At 35.4% G+C, this 24,219-nt stretch overlaps 1 protein-coding gene across 1 annotated transcript in view; it reads right to left on the bottom strand.

Moving 5' to 3' along the window:
* Positions 1-20,765, bottom strand: part of LOC141427463 (uncharacterized) — a 79,852-nt gene extending 59,087 nt beyond the window's left edge. Inside the window, exon 1 of the mRNA XM_074086958.1 lies at positions 20,531-20,765. The gene's annotated coding sequence lies outside the window, so the exon portion shown is untranslated. The remainder of the gene's footprint in view (positions 1-20,530) is intronic.
* Positions 20,766-24,219: the final 3,454 nt, after the last annotated feature.

Raw genomic sequence — 24,219 nt, 5'->3', positions numbered from 1 at the left:
AGACATTTTGCAAATAAACAGTTTGGTTTAATGTTATTGTTTTATTAGCTAAATCTTGAGTTATATGCATACCGAGATAATGTGATACCGGACCCATGTCTTTCATTTTAAACATATTACTTAGGTCTTTCTTTACGTTTAAAAGTTCCTTGCTATCTGTAGATGCAAGAAGCATATCGTCAACAAACAGTAATAGAAATACTTTATAAGTCTCGGTCGACTTGACATAAAGACATGACTCGTAGTTAGACCTTTCAAAACCTAAGGACAATATTACATTGTTAAACTTTGTAATCAATTTTACTCTGATTTCTTTAAACGCTTTCTGGTTTAATAATTAATAACTTAGTTACTTAACTGCGTCTTTAATATATAAATCCTTTTGGAATCGATATATATACATCGCCTTGTACAACTTCAGAAACACTGTACATTATGTGTTGCACGTTATACTCGTTGCACATTGCCAAGAAGAACCCACCGATCAGCCTGGCAACTGGACTATATACTTCAGACAGGTCTACATCCTTTTGTTGGAAGCCTCTAGCAACTAACCTTGCCTTGTATGTTACTACCTTACCAGTCTCATCTTTCTTCTTTTTGAATATCCATTTACAGTCAACTAATTTGCAATCTTCTGGTCGTCTCACAAGTTCCCAAGTTTTATTTTCTTCGAGTGCACTTACTTCTTTGTCAATTGCCTCTTTCCACTTTTCTTTTTCTGGACTTGACAGCGCCTCAGTGAATGTCGCAGGCTCTGGGTCAATCTGCTCTGCAGCTGCTACAGCGGCATATATATGACAAGAGTCTAATCTTGAAGGTTGTTTTAATGTACTTCTATCTCTTAGTCTCGCACGGTAGTCTATCTCTTCACTCACAGTGGACTGATCATTTTCTTGACTCTGAACCCCATGACCCTCTGATCTATCACTTATGTTCTCTCTTACTAGTTCCAAATTTTCTAAACAATCTTCTTCTCTACTACACCCTGGAATTGGGTCTATATTCTGGTTCACACTGGTCTGGTCATCTTGTTCAGTAACATATTTAACATATTTTTCTTCCTTGTTCTCATTTGTTATTTTTATCTTTTCATCTTCAGTTGGTAGACGGTTTACGCATCTGCAATCCCCCTGGTGTTGCAGGTGTCTATGGGCGGTGGTGATCTCTTACCATCAGGAGACCCACTTGCTCGTTTGCCATCCAGTCGAATAAAAAAAAAAAAAAAGTTGGTAGAAATATAACATCTCGTACTATCTCCAATTTTCTTGTTCCTGTAAAATACACCCGAAAACCTTTAGTATGTTCGCCATATCCTACAAATATCCCTTCTTGACTCTTTGGATCCCATTTCAAACGCTTTTGTTTGGGAATATGCACAGATACCCTGGACCCAAACTCGTGCATTGACATAAGGTCACTTTGTTTTTCATGAAATAACTCATAGGGAGTTTTATCTACTGTAGGACTTGGTCCCGTGCGGTTTAGAACGTATGCGGCTGTGTTCACGGCTTCCGCCCAAAACTCCTTGCCAAAACCTTGCATCATACTGCGGGATGCTTCGACTAGGGTCCGCATTTCGCGTTCCGCACGCGCATTGTGCTCCGGTGTATACGTTACAGACCGTTGGTGAACGATGCCCTTGTGTCTTAACAAGCTACCGAGTTCGGTATTTACGAATTCTAACCCGTTGTCGGATCGCAAGCACTTTACTTTACATCCAGTTGCCCGTTCGGCTGACTGAATAAATTCTTCGATACATCGTTTCACCTCGGACTTTTGTTTTAGAAAATATACAAACCGATACGACGAGTAATCGTCTTTTAACAACAGAAAATATTTTGCTCCACCAATCGAACTTACCTCCATCGGGCCGCACACATCAGCATGAATCAATGATAATCTCTCACACGCTCTATTTTCGCTTCTTGCGAACGATCCACGATGTGTTTTCCTAATAAACATTTCTCACACACTAAGTATATTCTCACTTTCAGACACATATTTTATATTATTTCGATCTAGTATACGCTTTACATAGCAAAAATTTTGATGAGCAAAAATTGAATGCCATTTTGACAGCGTCAAATTTTGTTTTGCAAAGTGACATTCCACTTTTGTTTCTGCTTCGGTTTTTGGATACAGGTTTAAAAAATTCATCGTAAACATTTTATTTTTTCTTTTAGCTATGGCTCTAACCTGACCATCTTTATTCAAAATTTCGCACGAATTTTTATCTGACGACAAAAAATATCCTTTGTCTAAAACACTACCAACTGAGAACAAGTTAAACGTTAGCTCTGGAACAAACAATACATTATTTAGAGTAATATCATTCATATTCTGTCCTACTCTAGCTAACACTTTTATTGAACCAATACCTTCTATAGCTACCTCGTTTCCGTCACCTACGGTTACTTTACCCAGGTCCGTTTTTAACTGAAGGGTCTCGAACAAGTTTCTATCCCAGCTCATGTGCTCACTCGCCCCGGTGTCCAGGCACCAGTCTTCTCTCTTCACTTTTTCTTTCTCTTGTGTTCCTATAAACGCATCGTGACATTTTTCTTTCCTGTTGTAATTTCTACCTTCAGTCTTTTTCTCTTTCCTGAACCAACAGTCCTTTGCCTTATGTCCATATTTCTTGCAATAAAAACAATTTCTGTCTCCACTTTTGTCTCTCTGCTCTCCTCTAGCTTTACCAAAACGTTTCTGTACTTTTAACGCTGTTTCTTCCACCTGTTTTGGCATTCTCTCTTCCTCTATAAGCAATCTAGAGGTCATCTCAGCTAGGGTTTGTTTCTCACTGGGCACGGACTCCCACGCAGATCTGAAGTGTTTGTATGACTCTGGCAGTGCCATTAATATTTTAGTCATAACCATTTTATCAGAGACAGGCTCTTTACACTCTTTCAACTTCGTCTGGATATGTTCAATTTTTGAAAAGAAATCTGACATGGACTCGTTTTCGTACTCGAGAGAAAAGAATTTTTGTTGTAACAAATGAACGCTCACCTCGGATTCTTTCTGGTAGACCGTATTTAATTTTGTCCACATCTCTTTCGCTGTTTCACACGATAGTAAATGCGAAAGCGGTCCCTGATCCATTCGAGTGACTAGCAGTTCTTGGGCTTTGGCATCATTTTTCATCCATTGCTTTAACAGTTCCGGTTTTTCAGTTTCTGCCGGTTTCACCAATTCTCCCGTTACCAGTTCGTACAATCCTCTCCCTTTCAGGATTACCTTTATTTGAAACTTCCATGTCGGCCAATTGTTACTTCCGGTTAATTTTAAACTAGACCCGGCAATTTCAGATTCCATCTTTCCTCGGTACTAATGAATCTTTCAATTCACCCGCACCGTTATTTAACGCTTCTGCTACCATATGATGTGGATATTATGACTGGGTGCGAGGAGATTGAAGAGAAACAATTTTAGCTGTAGTACGAGTATTATATTTTCAAAGGCACACGACAGACAAGTTTTTCCTAGTTACTTAGGTAACCTAGTGTTGCTACAAATAATATATATAAAACAACATTGCCATATTACAACACAATTTATCCCATATTTTTTATTTAGGCGAAATGTTATTTCCCAACTCAACGTTTCGCACTGATATAATTTCCCACTAATGATTTCATAAATTATTGTTATGCAAATTATTACCTGGATTTTTTCAAGATGTCATTTATGGTTTCGTCAAATGTTTTGATTGGCATACCTTAATTAGCAACAGATTGAGTGACATCCAACCTACTTTCCTAATGGCAATTATCCTGGCTGCTATAAAAAAAACCTAACATCGAAGGCTAAGGCGGGAGCTACGCTTTGCTGAACCTAAACTATCCAAGTTGCTTCTGCTCCAAACCGTCTTGCTCGCTCGCTTCGCTCGCTCGCACAAATCAAATTGCAGTAAAACTTTGCTACATAATTATTTGCCACATAAAAGTGTGATGAAGTAAAATTTGGCAATATAAAATGTTGCGAAATAAGAAAAATGCAATGTAAAGTTATGCCAGCGATTAGTTTGCCAAATCAAACTTCGGCGAAAGGTTGGTTGCTAAGAGAAATTTGGCGAAACATATTTCGCCAAAAACGCAGTAAACCTTAATCACTACATAGAACAGAAAATCATTTTTTTATTACATGGTAGTACAGATTAAACGGTTAATTCTATTAAATTACTCGTATACTACACGATATGCCTTACATAATATCAAATGGTTTAGCTAATATTACCACTAACCGCGCGTGTTTATATAGACCAATACGAATTAAATGTCGTTGAAATGTCGCGGAGTTTCTATGTACACATCACTATCGATCAAGAATGAGATCGGGCGGATTTTTTTATTCTAGACTTGGAAGTTTCGCTAGCACACAAACACAGACTTATGAAACTCAAAAACACTTTATAAATTGATAATATTGATCTCTTATACAAATATCTGACCTTTCAGCGAATAGTACAATTAATAAATGTGCCATGATCGCCCTTAGTCCGCATGAAAAGATGATTATATTGATAAATGCCTACCCCAGGGACCCGGGGTCACTAATCTACTCCCGAGAGTAGCCCAATTAATTCTCTTCTTAATATCAATGGGCAATGATTTGTTAAGCTTTCTTTAGGAGCTTTGGAGAAATCTTCTGAATGTATACGTTGCAATAACGTTGAAATATCTTCTAATTAGATGCTCAGAAGCTTATGGGATTTTCGTTGTTCCGGGAGTTGTCTATTTATGTCTTATCTCGTGGTCTTTGATTAACTCATTTGAGAAGTTTCAATTTGAATAGCATAACTGTAGTGTTATGCTACTTACGTTTCATTTTTCACTGTTTTAACTTCATTTTTACATCTGTTTTGGTTCTCCGTCATTCCCCTCAAAATTGGATATTTTACATCATTTTTATTTCTGTAGGATCCTGCAACGTTTCTAAAGCATAAAGAACACACTAACAAACATTTTCACTTCGTATCTTCACGCTATAAGCACTTTTTAAATCGGTCTTGATGGAGTCTACCTTTTTCGGTCTTTTATTTAGTTCTTCGAAACTCTACAACTTCGGGCTTCGCGCGCGCTTAAGCGCGTCCTTTTTTGCCTCCATCAATAATATTTTAATTTTCACTTAAATCTTGCCGTTTCCCTGTTAGGAGCTTGAAACCAAAATTTGACATGTTTTGACATCGTTGTTTATCTGGTTGTCATGGCGATTTTTGTTCAAATTTGTTACCGGTCTGATGTTTTTCGATCAATACTTCTACGAAAATACTCTTTTTGTCTTGGCCATCCACAAAAATTTATTTTTAATTCCTGCAAGCCTCCGCGTTTAAAAAGTGTAAAGTCGACACCATCGTCATCGTACATCGTACATCATCTACCAGTGCCTGCGCCGTTGCCTGTGTCTGTGCAGTTGCCCAGGGTGCCAGCGCCATCTCAAGGCGCTGCGAGCGCCATCTCCAGTTGCGTAGAGCGCTGCCTCCAGGCGCGTAGAGCGCTACCTCCAGGCGCGTAGAGTGCTACCTCCAGGCGTGTCGAGCATTACCTCCACCGAGTGTAGTGTCCGGTCTCCGTCAGTCAACTTCCAAACTCACTTACATACATTCTCACTCACTCACTTATCACCACTCCACATTATTTTTTTATGAAATTGTTGTAAATAGTTTTTTAATTTTGAATAAAGTTGTTATTCCGTCTTATTTTTGTTTGGTTGTTGTTGGGTTAGGCTTTCTTTTCTTTTTAAATTTTCGCTTCACGACATAACTTATTAATTATTATTGTCATATTTAGTTGTCTTCACGGCTAGTGTTATGATTGAAATGTCTATTCTACTCAAGAGAATATAATTAAGGGCCACTTGAATTTCATCGGTAAAATGAAATCAAAACATTTTTTTGTTTTAGGATCAATTCATAACAACGAAATATTTCCAAAATGTAAATTTTCCCGATCTTTTAATAAAGTAAGCAACCTCGTTGCACGAAAGCTGTTTCTCTTGTTTTTTTTTAATATAAAAGAATTCTGTATACCTACTGCCTCTACAGTTGGAATAAATATATTTTGTCAAATTGAATGAATTTGTAACAAATCTATTTATGTTTATGTAATAGAAATCTTAATAAAATCATATTTAAAGGTTTCATAACATTTATAATAAATAATACGTTTATTGTTCAACCTTTTTAATGACCCAAAGATTAGACTTTTTTGCAGTATTAAAAAATAAGTAAGTATGACATATTTTACAAGAAGTTCTAAGTCTGAGAGTTCAAATTTGGTTCAAATTACAATGCATGTTAAGAGTATGAGATTTGTATTGTACCTACTGGATACTTTTTCGTTCCAATACAAAACCTCTACTTACCGCTTTTCAACAATGTCTGGCATTCTTAACTTTCTGGTGACTTTTAAAGATGTAATCGCGACTGTACGTATCATTTTTGAGTAATAATCGGATTGTATTTAAAAAGTTGTGTTTGTTTTGTAAACCGGTACTTATATGTGGTTTTATTCTTATGTTATATTTAAATTATGTTCTCGCTGCTGAGGTGAAAAGTTGTGTGTGTCACACGAGACCAAAGTTTTTTTTGCATCTCGTATTTTTGAATCCCTTGCTGCTTTCAGCTCAGGATTCTATCCTAGAATCACTCGCTAACGCTCGTGATTCAATTATAGAATCCTTCGCTTACTCGGGTTTCAACATTACCTAACACTCGCAACAAAAAACAATTTTGCTCTCTTGTTGCACAAAAAACTATTGCGTTTTTAATTGAATATGTACATTTAATTTGAAGAAAAGTACTTGCACTGTGTTATGTTGTATTGAATAAAACCATTTTTAGACAAGGAATATTATAAAGAATTATAGTTATTTGTATTTTCGTTTCACCCATAAAATTCACGTGACCCTTATTTTCTTTTGAGCAGTACACTTCACTACAAATACTTGTTTAAACAATGTAGTAGATAATTTAAAAGTTTAGTAAGTAATACACCACGTTTTTTCAACTAAATCGACTAATTGCTTCTCGTTCCAGTTTTAAATTTGATTGTAACAAAGCGTTTTTCTTATATTTACGACTAAATCACTTTTTTTTAATACGAGGTGTACAACCAATAAATATCTTCAAATACAGGCTTTTAACACTACTGCATCTGAGGGAAAAAAGTAAATAACTTATTGTCAACTACCACCAACAAAAATAATGTTAGTTCGAATTTTTAACAGAAAAAGGAGCAGGTTATCTATTCGGTTGTATTTTTTTTAAGTATGTTATACCTATGAACTCCGGCATTTGTGAACTGATTTGAAATTTTTTTTTTCGTTCGTAAGGAAGGAGTACCTTAAATTAGGTCCCATAATCCATAATGTATCTTAGATTATTTACACTAAAAATAGTGAAAAAAAAATATAACAAAAAATTTAACCGACCATGAAAATAATTTTCTACTAGTCTGAAGCCGGTGCATCAGCACGAGCCAGCAGAAGTGATTTAAGCCCAATATGTCGGTGAGGTAGACGACTATAGGTCCACTCCGGCTGTAGATTAGGCATACTTATGTAAATCTGGTGACAATACAATAATCTGGCAGTGACATTCAGGTAGTCCGGCCAGGATCGTCTCCGCGGGAACAAACTCCTCAAAAGTTAATGGCACACACAAGAAACTTTGCAAGATTATTCAATTTTTTTCAATAATAATTCATATTATAGACACCACCTGATGCTAAAGCCAAGGTCGTCTGCTCACGAGGGAACTTCTCATAGGTTGATAGCTCTGATACTTAATTTTACAGTCATGTACGTTCAGTTTTGATGATACACATGACTTAATGAAAGACTGACATAGCTATAACGATAAAAAAAATAAAAACAGTGTAGCTTTCTAAAGTGTTTCCTAATTCTTATGTCGCGGGAATTATCTAACAACTATCGTGTACGAAGTTGCGGTCAAAAGAAATACATAGGCAAGGCACTTAAATGTTTTTCGAAATTCTACTCCCGGATATGTGAAACAGCTGGAGTTCAAAGTTGATATAAATTACGATTATGTAGGTTGATTTTTTAACTTGAAAATTTGCAGCATCTGTATGAAACGTCTGTCAGTATTTGTATTTCCATATAGGTAATCCTCCGAAAAATCAATCAAAACACGAAAAAAGATTCGTAGAAATTAAATATATGTTACCCCTAATTTAACGCGAGCGAAGCCGCGGGCAAAAGCTAGTTTATTATAATCCGTGTATGCGTTTTGCAGATACAGTTGTTTACAGACGTGTCAATTTAAAAATATTAAATATATTCTGTCTGACGCAAGCTTTTAAATTAGAATAAAATTAACATACTTAGGTAAATAATATTTTTCTTCCTAGAATACCTAGTGAATATATGTAGGCATAAAAGAAAATAATCGTCTTGGAAAGTTGATCTTTATCAACACAAGTATAATTTAATTATAAGTAATTAAATTACTCGTAAATAATTTAATGTGGCCAGATAAGAGGTTGAGAAAGTAAGCGGTTGAAATATAATCTTGAATAAATAAGTAAGTACCTATTGAACATAAAACCATTTCCTTACAATTATTTTCAATTATTTATTAGCGTATAAACCGATCTTGCTCGAAGCATTAAATATAACGAAATTAACTTAATCCTAATTATGTCGAAATTTGACTACTTATATCAGATGTCGATATTTATTCTTAATTAACACAAATTGTTGATGTTGATTTTTGATTAGCACACACTTAGTTGCTTCAGCGTCTAGTTAATTACACTGAATAAATTAAATGGAAATTGATCTATGTACGTTTTATATTTTAGCTACATACTCGAACTAAGTCGATACCTATATTTATGAGGTTTAAAGTAAGATGCAATACCAATACTATGTGAAAAATCGACATATTAGTCACAGTTCACAGTCTCTGAATAGAATGTCAAAAAACAATTAACAATAGATATTCTACTACTACGGAATAAGTATAACCACAAAACAATCTAATTACTTATTGCAATTTTACATACCTAAGATTGAGACGGGTGGGTAGAAGAAGAGCAAGAGCTCATCAGTATGGGATATCTAGCAGGTTGTTATGAATATGTAGGTAAATGAAAAATGAAAATTAATACATGCCTAAACTGAAAACGTAGTACTAAAATGAGACATTGTCACGAGTTTTTTTTTTATTCGACTGAATGGCTAACGAGCAAGTGGGTCTCCTGATGGTAAGAGAATAGATCACCACCGCCTATAAACATCTGCAACACCAGGGGTATTGCAGATGCGTTGCCAACCTAGAGGCCTAAGATGGGATACCTCCAGTTTATGAAACATCATTAATACTCTTTATTACACCCTATTTATTCCATTAATATGTTGTGACGGTAATAAGTGCGCTTATAACAGGAGAGGAGGTGATAGTTCAAAGTTCAAATCCAAGTTTAAATCATTTATCCAGTAAATAGGCCGCAATGGGCAATTTTACACGTCATTTATTTAAACTACCAGCGCTTTCGGAAAGACCATCATTGCCAAGAAGAATGCGCCGCAAGAAACTTGGCAGAGTCATTTTTTCAAAATGAAATAATTACAAATAAATTACTTAAAAACTACAGTATACAATTAAAGAAAAAAATAGAAAAAAAGATTAATAATAATACAGGGATGTATGGGGTCCCTTATTTACAAAACTAAACACTAACTGTATCTACGTTCAGTGGAAGTGTAGAATGCTTTCACTGTCATAAATTTAAATAAAAATAATAATAATAATTTGATTCTGAAATATAAATTTCAGGTCAAGTAACCATTAAGCTTTTGGATTCACGGCACGGCACGTCTGCCACCCCCAAAGTTAGCTCACACGCACTCATGTCATGCTCTGAAAGCAGAGCGGTACCGAGGGCATGGTATTGCTTCCGTTCCCATAAGCTCTATGGGATCGTCTTGGGTACTTCGACGACGCGAGCCTGTGACTAGAAATTAAACTAAAAATATACAAGTTTAAAAATCCATAAGCTTAACAATATACAGCCTTAATTATAGCAAGGGGATGTATAAAGTCTCTGAGTTAATAATAAAATTCCTAATCTAAATCATTCACAGATGTATCCATCCATCCTCCATCCCAGCCTATATAAGTCCCACTGCTGGGTACAGGCCTACTCATAGAACAAGAGGGCTTGGGCCATAGTTCCTAGGATTCATAGTTCATAGGATTGGAAACTTCACACGTACCATTGAATTGCTTCGCAGGTTTGTGCAGGTTTCCTCACGATGTTTTCCTTCACCATAAAGCTTGTGGTAAATTTTTAATGTAATTCCGCACATGAATTTCGAAAAACTCAGAGGTGCGAGCCGGGGTTTAAACCCGCGACCCTCTGCTTGAGAGGCGATATAGGTCAAACCACTAGACCACCACGGCTCAGAGATGTATAATTATAGCCTCTAAATGTCAAAGTAAACTAATTAAATTATACAATCTTCAGAGGTGTAAAAAGCCTCCAAGGTCAAAAATTAATAATAAATTATTAAAATAAAGAGATGGAGATTAATAAGGTCTCCAAATGTCAAACAAATTAATATTTTTAAATGACGCCAACAAAACCAGAAACTAGACACGAAATGTGCCGGAACACTGCCAAGTCACACTTCACAACACTATACAATACAAATACACCAACATAAACACACACACACACACACACACACACACACACGCAACGCACAATTTAATGAATATATTTTAATGGTTGTGGTTACACACACACATCACATCAAACATCAAGTTTGTTTGCATGGCTCCCATTTATTTTTAAAGTGATTGTATAATCTAAAGACTGTGAATATTTCAAGCGTCTACCTGTTGCCGTTATTAATACATATCAAGCAAAAAACGACACGATATTTATTTTATTCTGTTTTTAGTATTTGTTATTATAGCGGCAACAGTAATACATAATCTGTGAAAATTTAAGTGTCTAACCATTACGACTCAAGAGATAGAGCCCTGTGACAACCGGACGGACAGACAGCGACGTCTCAGTAACAGGGTTCCGTTGGCACCCTTTGGGTACGGAACCCTAATAATGGAAGCAAGAATCTGTTTGTATCCTCATATTTTAGAATTTGCAAATATGGGTGAGACAGGTGACCCGAGGGTTGTCGTTTAGCACGTGTTTTGTCCGACGGCTCATGTTGCTTGGACACAGTCGGCTTTACTAGCTTTTTGGGAAATAGACCTGTCTCATATTTTGCTGGCACCTCGCTTCGCTTCAAAAAGTTGATTTGTACGTGTTTTGATAAGATATTATGTGAACTGCAACATTTTTATTTGCGATTATGCTACACGTGCGAAGCGAACTAAGCTACGCCTATACCGGTACATTTATAGGGTTTCACACAAGATTCGCCCTCTACAATTTCCATATAACGTTACCCGGGGCAAAAGCAACTATGAAGCTAAAGTAACTAATTGAAGTCTCCTCAATCTAACGGTTTTTGTAGAAAGAGCCTTCTGCTGGAGCGTAGACAAATCATTGCCTTATGAAATAAATCACAAATGGCGTTCCTAGATCGCTTACTGTTGTACCGATAGAGCAAATTTTATCAGCCACCATTTTGAAGTAACGCTTTGCAGTGTCATGTGTTTGGTTTTGTGTTATAAAAATGATTACAAACCGTTTTCTGGAAAACACACAAGTTCATCCCAAAAGAAGAAAACTTAAATATTTTTGCTAAATATTTATTTGGGCTGTACAACTTCCAATTAATATTTTACTGGCATAGTTACATTAACCTCAACTTTTGTGCACATGAGTTTATTGCAACTATTTTGAGATTTGCAATAGCCTCATAGTTTTTGTATGAAAAATACCATTTGCTAGTGACGTTCCGTCCTAACCTACTTTAAATTTCATGTCACATTATCAAATCAAATACATAACTGAAGCACAGTGTAAGAAAATAGAGTGACAGTTATTATGTAATAGCGTCATGATTTTGAATAATTTGACGTAATATTCAGTACAAAACATTTTTATTTTTTCTTATTCGCACAGAGCTCCAATTTGGGACCAAATTTAATTTTACCTCTAAGTAGATACCTCCATTTAATTGAAAAGAAGATTTTAGAGCGCGTTGTGAAGCGTGGTGTTACGTTGCGAGCGAACAAATGGCGCTTATCCGTCACTCATGTCGAGATACGCGACTACAATAGTGTCGGATGACAGGAAATTTTGCACTAACCACATAGTATAGTTTATAGAATATGTGTCTAACCACAAAACAAAGAGCCCCGCACACATAGCGACATAAATACGAGATTTAGATACTAGTATGATCAAGATGCTGCCGCGTTCGAATGGTTTTTATATTACGGTATGCGATAAATTTCACAATAAAAAAGTTTCCCTTTTTAGGTTACTTCGCTGCTAGAAACCATAAATAAATGACTACCAAAGTCTGGTCCTTAGAAATATTATTGAATGCTTTAATTATAAACACTGAAAAACTGTGTAAATTTTTACAGTTGAATCGTAGAAAAAATAATGAGCATCGAGTCAAAAGTCAAGTTATCATAAAATAATGAATATATCCTTCCTTTCTATCGTTTATTTTAAGATTGTTTTTTTGGAATCTTTTTGTATTTTTTATTTGCATTCCAATTTTTTTTTGTAATTCGTTTATTTTCCTCAATGTATTTAACACTATTTAATCTGTAAGATAATGTAAGCTAAAATAAGTTGAGCCTCGATAGATACTTTATTTTATTTTATTTTACCTTATTGGAGAACCAACAGAGATAGAATCACACAATAGTACATTACTGTAGAGGCAACCTCAGGTTCCGGCCGAGGCTTGTATAGTGCTTTTCTCAAACATTACATGAAATAAAATAAAATAAAAAACAAGAAATGAAGCTGGCGGGACGCTAGTCTGGTCGCCCTGTTGTGAACGCGCGTGTCGCGCTAGCTGCTGGCTGCGGGCGGTGTTGCTGAGCGTGGGCCGCGTGCGTGTCGCAGAGCGCGCGTTTGAAACAAAAGACGGTCGCATTGCCGGCCAGCAGCCTGCAAGGTTGTATGAAATCTCTTTGCAGGCCGCTAGAGTGACCGCGCGCAGGCAGGCGAGTCACATGCAGCGCCTGCAGCGCGATACTTCTCAGCCTATTATTTGTAACAAAACGTCAATATTTCATGTCATGTTTGAGAAAAAACATATTATGCTACAGGTACTCTGAAAAGAAAAATCTACCTCCTTACCGATTCTCACCTAAACATATTCCGATAATTTTAACAACAATGTAGGTACGCACTAAGTATTACCAATAATTAAGTTAAAACTAAATCTAGTAATGATGCAAAAAACAAAGAAAACGTACAATGGGCAAATGCATTGTTTACATTTGCTGGGAAAGATGATTGAACATGATATTACCGTGAGATTCACTCATATTTCATGAAATCATGAAACAATGAAACAAATCCGGAAAATTCACGTATCAAGCTAAATTATCCGGATCCGTCTCACTGAACATGATTGGACATTATTTTAAAAACTTGATTTCTGAACTGGTTCATGGACGTGTTGATGATATCGACAGAAACGAGGGACTTATTGTATGCAGTACATAGACTACGCAGAGGCGCGCGTGTTCGCCGCGACTTGTTTGTAATCAAAGTATTAAAACCCATTAGAACCTATCTGTAGTTAGATGCGAGGTGTTCACAAAAATATTGCTAACTACAATTTAATTTGATTTAAGTACATTGCTGCTTGTCGGGGTGATTTTTAGAGTTGACAAAACACGCTGGCCAGACTTCAATAATACCCAAATAAAATAATAATAACGTCACATAACTAGTATTTCTAAAACTCATTTTTATATACTTAGGTACAAGACAAGTGATATTCACTTAGCCCAAGCCAGTTTTGAAATGTAGCGAGTAAGGTATTGTTGGATTGAATCAGTTACTGAGAAATGACTTCAAATATAAACTTCCGAAGAGGGTGTAACAGTAAAAGTTTGTAAGGAAAATGTAGATGATAAAACATTAACGATAATATGAACACAATGTTGACTGGTATGAAATGCCGTAATTCTTTATAAGTAATGTTTTTTTGTGACTTCGTGCACCAGTTAAGGTCGTTGAGGTGATGTTAAATTTACACAGGTGAAAACGCTTCGCTCATTTAAAATTGTAACACTTCAGTCTAATTCAAAATAAACAAGAAGAAAAGTACCTAAAAAAAACAGGCCAAGAGCGTGTAGGACACACCCGAAATAGGGTTCCGTAGCCATTACGAAAAAATTAAGTAATATTTTTCTAAGGATTTCGTATTTTATACGGAATCTTCCAAGTTTAGGTAGGTATATTTTATACCTTAGGCTGCTTAGCAAACTTATCCGTTATTGTTTTCCCTAAAAGTTTGATATACTTACTACCATCCTGAATTTTTTCAAATTTTTCCACCCACCGATTTAGATTTTAGAGGGAGGAGACGCTCGATTTTAATGAAAATTTGCATTTTAAAGTTGAATATTTCGCAAACAAATATCGAAAAATCGTCTTAGCAAACCCTTAATGATTTTAAAAGACCTATCCAACGATATCCCACACTAAAGGATTGGATGAGAAAAAAAATTGCCATTTTGGCTCCAGAACCCTCTAAAAAGGAGAGGAGTTATGAACGTCATCTTTTTTTTGAATGGGAAAAAGATATTTTGTTCTGTAACCTATCATATGTGGTATTTAATGGAAGGGCTTACCAAGCCAATTCTAAAAAAAATATATCATATCATTATATTTCAGTCACTTGTTTTAAATTAAAATAAAAATCTTTTTCAAAACATACCAAGTTTGGGCTGCTCCAGATATGATACGATTGAATGGTTATTTGTAAAATATAACTAAAATGATATGTAATAGCCTCATATCCAACCCCAAGAAAGCAATTGAAAAAATATTCACATTTAGTATTTTTTTATTATTTTTTAATAATTTGCCGCTCCCTGCCTGCTTCCCTTTCTTGCTCACTCGGCGGGCGGCCGGCGGCGGCGCACTCAGTCACTCACGCGCTAAATGTAAATAAGTATTTTCAAAATTGCTTTCTTGGGGTTGGATATGAGGCTATTACATATCATTTTAGATACATTTATTTTTTCTGCTTCTATAGGTATAGGTATCCATTAGTCTTTTAAAGTAATGTCACGTTTTTCAAATTCCTAACGTTATATTGCCCGGTTAGTAATATGTAATAATAACCTGTGGTAATATTACTGATTGGTGTATAATCTAAGATCTTTATTGTAATTAGCCATAATTGTACCGTTGTTTGTACCCAAATAAACATTAATTACAATATTAAAACATTTATTAATAAAATCAAATTAAATAATAACTGTCAGATTACCTTGTCCGACATAAGTTTCGAGTAAAATAAAATAAATAATAAAAAATCAATTAATCCAGATTGATATTTTATATTAAATCCTAGTAGTGTTCGAAAGTATATATACACATCTTGAAGCGTTTCAGCACGTCGCTTTGTTTTTTCAAATAAAATTAAATAATAACTGTCAGTTTACCTTGTCCGACATAAGTTTCGAGTCAAATAAATAATAAAATATCAATCTATTGAGATTGATATTTTATATTAAATCCGAGTAGTGTTCGAAAGTATCTTGAAGCGTTTCAGCACGTCGCTTTGTTTTTTAAAAGAGGACGGTCGTCTTATTCTTTGTCGGACACTTAGAAGTTGAAACTTGGACTCTGAGTTAACTAGTGGGACATTACTGCATTGTAAATGTAAGAAAATAGTGCTTTGGAAATATCTGAAAGCGTCTAAGGATGCGCTTCTGTTAGTTGAAATCCAGGGGTCGCCTCTCCACCCTTGTAACAATATGAAGCGTATTTCTGTGATTTGGTAATTTCTCCAAGTCTTCACTACCCCGCGTTTTCCGCAAGCGCATCCTAAGGCGGGATTACGAGATCAAGATTACCTATTAAATCCGAGTTAACTGTAAACCCAGGATTAGGTAGGTAATGTCAAAAATATTGTGCATAACCTCCGGTTTACCGACTTAATTTTTTTAGCCTTAGATAAATAAGGCAAAACTCCGTGAAATCGTATAAAGAAAACTATTAAAACATCACAACACATGATCGATCTGTTAAGAAGATGAGCTTGAAATAAACATAACAAATGGATTATGCAGCAAAATCCCGAATCGTTTTCAATGAAAATATCCGACATTGTTTTCTAAAAAGATGTTATTAGGATCTTCAAACTATAAATTTTACTGATATTATCGTTTTACAAACCTAACGAGGTACTGGATCATTTTATCGTTATGCTCATTATTTATTACGCCGTTACGCAATTGATAATGATATTTTTTCCTTTGAACGGAAAGTTTATTCTCCGGGAGACTATAAATAAAGATACCTGAAGCAGTAAGAAAACACAGTAGAATGTGATTGATATATATTTCTGGGCTTGGGCTACGTTTCTTATTCGTAAAATACTCTTGATATTCTTTTTCTCGTAAGTATTATGAATGAATGTTCGAAGGAACTAAGTTACTTCTTAAATATTATTTTGACTTATTTATTGTTTTAATTTCTTGTTCTAGTAATCTACACTTTTGAGTGTTGGGTCTTTGCTTGTAATATTTTTTTATCTCGATGGATGGAAAATGCTTTTGCAAGCTCCAATGTAAAAGAGTTCATCTAGTCATACATTGTGAAGCATGTGTATATATAAAATACTAGGGACCCGTCCCGTCTTCGCACGGGCAAAATAAAAAACCGGTCAAGTGTGAGTTGGACTCCCGCACGAAGGCTTCCGTAAATACCTATACAACATTAGATATTAGCAAAAATCGACAAAAAAAAACCACGTTAGGCGTTGGGAGCCCGCAAGTTTATTCTATTTTAATTTAATTATTTATTTTTAAAGTGGATTAAAATAAAAATTAATATTCTGTGGATATTAAAAGCAGATTTAAAAGAGAAAATCGTGTTAGTTTTTGGATTCAAGAACTCCTGAAGAATGTGAAGAATTGATAGCTATTATGCCGCTGAGAATTCAGGCAGTTATTGGCAGTAAAGGAGATTCAACCAAGTGGTAGACGAACTATTTTGCGGGACTTACTACGCTAGCCGAACTTTTATGCGCGGATATCGGTGGAACAATTATATTTATAATAATAAAATTCGTTTTTTTATTATTTAACACTGTACTGGAAAAAATGATTATAAATTATAGTGTACGAGTACCTACTGTGTTTTATTAGACTCTTAAACTAGTATTACTAACCTATATTTAAATTTTAAACAAACGTTATTTTCAGTTTTACTAGTAGAAAAACTCTTTTGCGTTGGGGCTCGTAAATATTAACGATATCTATCGTTGTCTACTTTGGCATATCTCAATATTACCATTTAACATGTACCTAAATGGATATCATCCTAAAGCAATTAGGTTTATGGGTCGAGTATCCAAAATAAATGGTTTCTTGGTCACCGGAGCAGACAGACTGAAAAGGAGATGGCGAGATGACTTGCAAGCCTTACTAAGAATGGCAGCTACAATCGTTAGGGAAAAGTGCCAAAGAAAAAATCCTTTAGTTTACCTACTGATGATGGTATGAAGAAAAGTATTTTACTTAAACAACCTTGAACCAAGATTTAAAATATAGGAAGACTTTGTAGTTAAGAATCTTCATAGAAGCGGAAATAATAACGGTTTACAGCTTCAAGACGATATTTTGATTTTTAAATTCTCCTCTGGTTTCGGCCTCAGGCGACCCAAGCTGGCACTTACCTCTCGCAAAGATTAGGAATAACAGTTCAGAGAGGTAATGCTGCCAGTGTCTTGGGGTCAATGCCTGAGGCAGAAAATTTGGACGACATTTTTACTTTGTGATATTGATGATGATGACGTGATCCTGTCATCCCTCACTAGGGGCATAAGGCTCGTAGAAGAGTTTTCCATTTGGCTCGATCTTGCGCGGCTTCTTCCAGCTCTTCCCAGCCGAGACCAATTGAGCCAGCCTCCTTCTCAACGGATCGCCTCCACGTCGTCCGAGGACGTCCTGGCCGTCTTCTGCCAGTATATTGCCAACGGAGACCCTGCATGGGCAGGTGATCATTCGACCCTCGAAGCGTGTGTCCAATCCATCGCCATTTCCTTGTCAGAACTTCTTGGCTTACTGGCCGTTAGGTCATTTGCCACAGTCTTGCGTTTGAGATAGTTCGAGGCCAAAAAATTCCAAGGATACGACTCAGGCATTTGTTAACAAACACCTGCAAACGATCGGTGATGTCCTTCCTTACGAATAGGAATAATAGGACTGACTTGACGTTGGATATTACTTTAGTTTATATATAGTTTTACTTATAAATAAATAAATAATCCTTTTGTAAGTCAACACAAAAGTTAAGTTTGCATTTCAAGCTTCTTTTAAACTATCGTTGTACTTATTATCTTTTAGTGTTTTCATACAAATTCAACTTCAGCCATTATCTGCCGATAATTAAATAGTGAGAAAACCGGCCAAGAGCGTGTCGTATAGGATAGGGTACGCCACGACACGTACATTACGAAAAAAACAAATAATATTTTTCTAAGGATTTCGTATTGTGTAGTTGACTACGGAACCCTAAAAACAACCTTAATTGTATTTTGACTGATTTATTGTCGCTTGTAGTTCACAATGATCAGATAACATTTAAAGTGTCCCCTAATTTCGGTTTTATGAAAATCAAACTGCAATCAAACAGCTGATCAAACAGCTGTCAAATCAAACTTAAGTAAGTATATACAATTTCCTCACAAAATACCTACTGTGTTTAGTACAGTATGTAACACAGGTAAGGGTAATTCGAAACGAGTTGAGGAAAGGAGATAAACACGTCATGAGTGAGGTCGAAGCTCCTCGTCACGTTAAGCCATGAGGGCTGCTTTCTTACGTGAAAGTCTGGTATTGTTTTAAAAATGGGATGTTTACACATCAAATTTATTTATTAACCGTTGAATAACCATACGTACGTACTATATACACAGTAAATTCTGAAAACTCAGATCAAAGCGTATGTTTATAAAAATAAAAATAGGCGAAACTAGACTTATTTGTGGGCATCGTGTATCGCGGATCATAGACTAAAAAGTGTAATTGAGTGTGTAATGGTTTGCATAAAAACAATGGAACTAATTCTCACTTTGTATGTACAGAATCTCATAAATTTGTCGAAAATTAATAAACGGTTTACATAACTTCTAATTGCATAATAAACGAACAGTCTAATAATCATCTTACTAACATTATAAATGCAAAAGTTTGTAGGTCTGTTTGTTCGTTTGTTGGTTTGTTTGTTTGTTACTTCATCACGTCAAAACCACGGAACAGATTTAGATGAAATTGGGTATACAGATAGTTTGAATTCCGGAAAAGTACATATGATAGTTTTTATCCCGAAATATTGGATAGTTCCCGCGGGATAGCGATAAACGCATTTTGCGCGGACGGAGTCGCGGGTAACGGCTAGTATTAAATATTACGAAACGAATAATGTACAAGTTACATAACAACGAATAGTACAGGAATGAGGTAAAATTGACGGAGCTCTGCTTCGCGGAGCTCCTATTTAAGGCGCATTGATGAAATACTTAACTAACTTAACTTTTTTTAATTCTTATTTCTTACTCAGAACCTACTAGTGTATAATGTTAAAATGCCCCCGGTCATTATATCAAATATTAGTATACAAAATGGCATTATTCCATGTTTTTTTGTTAAATTCAAATTAAATTCAATTCAAATTAAACGATACGCCTACAAAAAGTTATGCACTTTATTGTTACGTTAAATGTATTATTATGATGTAGGTACAGTCAAGTGCAAAAATAAGTATCTATTCGAACCACTTAAAAATATGTTACTACGGCCATATTGCGTAGGAATAAAAGTCTGTGGTACTTATCTTTGAAACTATGAATAAGTTCATATTTTTACACTTGACTGTACTTTGTCAATAAGAGCATTGTAGAACAAAAACTATTAATACGAATCGAACGAAACATGTTCTTTGTATATCTCATTGGAGCAATTCGGAATAATACTTTAACGAGCATAAAGCTATCAAAATCGATTATATTGTCGTTAGGCTAAAGTTTGTTCACGAACTTGGAATAATAATTAACTACTTGAAGTCAACAGTCTTTGATAATTCATTTCCGAAACCTGTCGTTCAAAACTTTAGGCCAATTAGGTTTAACGATAACTAACATCAAAAGCGTATCTTATTTTTAACCGACTTCATGATTAATAATTTCACATAAGTAAGAGATTTTAAAATTAACACATCGTAGATTTTAATAAATACCTAAAGCTATGGATAGCATTCTATAGGAAGCAAGCATTTATAAAGAAACATACATTTTGTATTTGACGTTGGAGTTCTTCGCTAGTAGACTTTTTTATACTAGAATAAACTTATAACAAACGTTATAAACTTACCGGTTGAAATATCATTTAGCACTTATGTTATCATTCCCATAACTTCAATCAAGAACAGCACTAAAAGCTGCCAATTATTCAATATTGGGAGCGGATCGGGAACAGAGAGCGGCGTTCAAACACTGCACGTAACAGAGGGAGCGACGCCGGGCGTTTCGGCAAGTTCGGGAGAGACGGGAGCGGCGGGAGCGACCGGCACTTCCAGCCTCCCGAAGCACACTGGAGCAGGGATCTCGACGGAGTCTGCGTAATAGAACATCCCTACATATTGCTATATGAGAATAAACGCTAATAAATTACGTACATCGTACACGCGTAACGCGAACAGTACTGTGTTCTTGATTAGTTTGATGTTGCCGCTAGGAACTCAGACACGCGGAGATTGTGCATGCGATTTCTTCGAAATTGCCTTTCTTGATCATTTATTTAACAAAGACACTCAGATGAAACATGTTACGAATTAATCAGGAACAACATACTTTTCTTAGAAACCTAATTAAGTATTTTATTTTTGAAAAGTTTCAGAAAACACTTACTTGGAGTATAAAACTGGTGTTATAAATGGTAAATAATGTAATCCAAACGAGGGATTAATCGATGTTCATGCCAATATCGATTCTTCCTGTTCGCAATTCTGCACAATCTGAATTGCACACAACACAACAGCACTTAATCACATTCTTTATTTTGTCTTCGTTTTCAGTCGTTATATTCACACAATCGTGATTTTTAGGGTTTCGTACCTCAAAAGGAAAAAACGAAACCCTTATAGGATCACTCGTGTGTCTGTCTGTCCGTCTGTCACAGCCGATTTGCTCCGAAAGTACTGGACCGATTGACTTGAAAGTTTGTACATATACTAAGTAAAGTCAATGACCCAATGACGGACGTGAAACAGAAATAAATGAATTTTTCACCTCACTAGCTCGGAAAGCCCTTTTTTATTCTTTAAAAACAGATAGCAAAACTGCATTTTATCCACATGAGTGCAAAGAATATTTAAAATACAAACTAGTAACTAATATACTTTTTAAAACATAATAACATGTAAAGGCCAGTCAGACAGGACAATTTTCACCCATCTGTTTTTTAACGATTTCTAATGTATTTTTTGATTTATTTAAAAAAAAATATAATGTTTTTGAACGTTTTTTTCTGCTTTTTAATGTTTTTTTCTTTTTTTTAGTTGTTTTTTGTATGTATTTTCCCTGCTTCAGGTCGTTGTTTCTGGTGAACGAGATCTATTTACCTAAATATATGTAATTGGATTGGAATATGGATTACTAAGTATGTAGCAAAATTACTCAAAAAAAAAAAACTTCTGGTACACCTAGACACCGGCTGGATGCGATTAAAATTCAAACGTGTCTACTTTTGTTTTTAAGGATTTTCTTTCTGTTGCCAAAGACTTACATGGAGACGGAGCCATAATAATGATCTCAGTATGTAGCAATTCGGCCAACTCTAATAATCTCAAGTATATACCTACAAAAACTAGAAGAACATTCGACATTTCAAAATGCAAATGCATGTCAGTGACCATAGAGTTGCAACATAGAGTTTCTAACAACCTGTGTGATAAAAAATATTCCACAACATACTAAAGTAACGTATTCGAATTTTTTCCATTAAGAACGGGCTCTAAGAGGATAACTCAGCTTGAAATTTTGTGTTTTATGTTAGCACTAATTGTTAATATGCCAGATAAACTATTTGGAACGTTTATCCAACCCATGACACCCTATTAATTTTCCCTAAAAACGTATTATTAGCGAATTATGCAATTGTCAAAATGTAAAAAATTTTGACGTGTTTGTGTGTTGTTTTGTGCGTGATTTTGTATTTATGCTTAATTTTTTTAAATGTTTATTATAAAAAAGCCCCCTTGTTTGTCACATATTTAATAAGGAATAAAAGGATACAAAAATGAATACTGAAAACTGAATAGCAAATTTGTTAGTTAACTTTTAGTTAACAGTTAGCAGGTTTTTAGTTAACTCAACCTACCTTACTCCAATTTACTACAAGTAAGTACTTCAATACTTAGTATTTCACGGGTTGAATTTCAATTACTTTAACACAGTTGTTAAGCAATTTATGCTCATCATAATGCATATGATGAAATGGAACGTGTGGTCAAGCAACAAGACTCTTCAGTACCTAATGATCGTCTCTGCATCGGGAAAAACAATCTTTCGTAAAAGGTAAACAGCAGTTGATATTATACTGTTATTGTATCTTACATTATTTACAATAAAAAGTGTGAAAAAAAAATTAACAAAAAATGGAACCGACTAGAAAAAAACCATGAAAATATTTTTTTACCAGTCTGAAGTCGGTGCCTCAGCACGAGCCAGCAGGAGTGATTTAAGCCCAATATATAGTTATAGGTTATGTAGGTGAGGTAGACGCCTATAGGTTCAAGTTGTTTGCGCTGGGCGTTGATGAGTCAGCTAGTTAGCCAGTGAGGACTTTATTTTTTTAGTTAATGGTGTAAACCTCAAGCTCTTTTATTCATAGTCGTGTGTTAAGCTTATGTTACATAACTCAACAATTATTTATCTGATAAACATTAAAATTTCCAAGTTACACGCAACTCGCTTTGCCGGCGCAACCGGGTTTTTATGTGGTGGTATTCATTGGCCACAACTTCTTCAATTCGTTAGCAAAACAATATGAGACCCTTTCTGGTGTGATTAATTCGTAAGATATACAACTAAATTGGTAAACATGTTGTTTACGAGCGTACAGTTCATTGTTAAATCGCTTGCACGGATACTCATAACAGCGGGTACCAAATCATCGAGATAAATGAGAACCATTGAAAATTCCCATTCCGTTAATTTAAAACTGTGGATAAAGGTTTACGAACGGGTGTGGCCTTTTGAATAAACACTTGGGCTCATGTTTTTGTTTCATCTCTTCTATTTTCATAATGCAAAACGGGTTATTTGCGTAGCTCTTTCAAGCCTCCGGGCTTCGGCGCTACTGCAAACTAGAACTTTCCTTCTGAGCCTTGCTGACCCTTTCGTACAGTGTCTGAATTATATGTTCGGTTAAAAAATATTTACGTGTAACTAAATGTGTTAGGTACCTTTATAATTAGGCATTTAGTGCCTTCACAAGCGAAGCCCGTGTTTGCAATAAATGACTACCATTGCCCTGAATATACAGCATGTAATGGATTTGGCGTGTCGAAGTAACGATCGCCTAAACACACTCATTACATCAAGGTGCACTTGCACATATTTGCTGTGCTCCATTCCATGGGTTTACAAGGGCCGTTATCATTAGCACTAAGTGCCTATTGTGTGTATATGGTTAGGCCATCACTCATTAGAGAGATACAGCGTGTATATACAATTGATTATGTGGATGTAGGGCTGCCATCCGTCCGGGTTTCCCCGGATTTGTCCTAGTTTAGAGGGCGTCCGGGGAGCGTCCGGGCGGGATTTCATTTGTAGTCCGGGTTTAACAATATTTTGAATTTTTAGACCAATATAATTAGAATTTTTCGTAGAATTAATTTCCAGCAAGCTCTTAATCGTTTTTTAAGGATTTTATTTGATTGGCCTATATTTTATTATACCTACTGACCAAGTTTAATAAAAACCTAAACCTGTTGACATGTCCGGGTTTTGGGCTCCAAAATCCGGGGTTTTCACGCGTCTTGTCCTGTTAGCCAAATT

The sequence above is a fragment of the Choristoneura fumiferana genome, chromosome 4 (genome assembly GCF_025370935.1).
Source record: "Choristoneura fumiferana chromosome 4, NRCan_CFum_1, whole genome shotgun sequence".
Taxonomy (NCBI): domain Eukaryota; kingdom Metazoa; phylum Arthropoda; class Insecta; order Lepidoptera; family Tortricidae; genus Choristoneura; species Choristoneura fumiferana.
The sequence above is the reverse complement of the archived record's forward strand: the minus strand, read 5'-3'. Positions and strand labels throughout refer to the sequence as shown.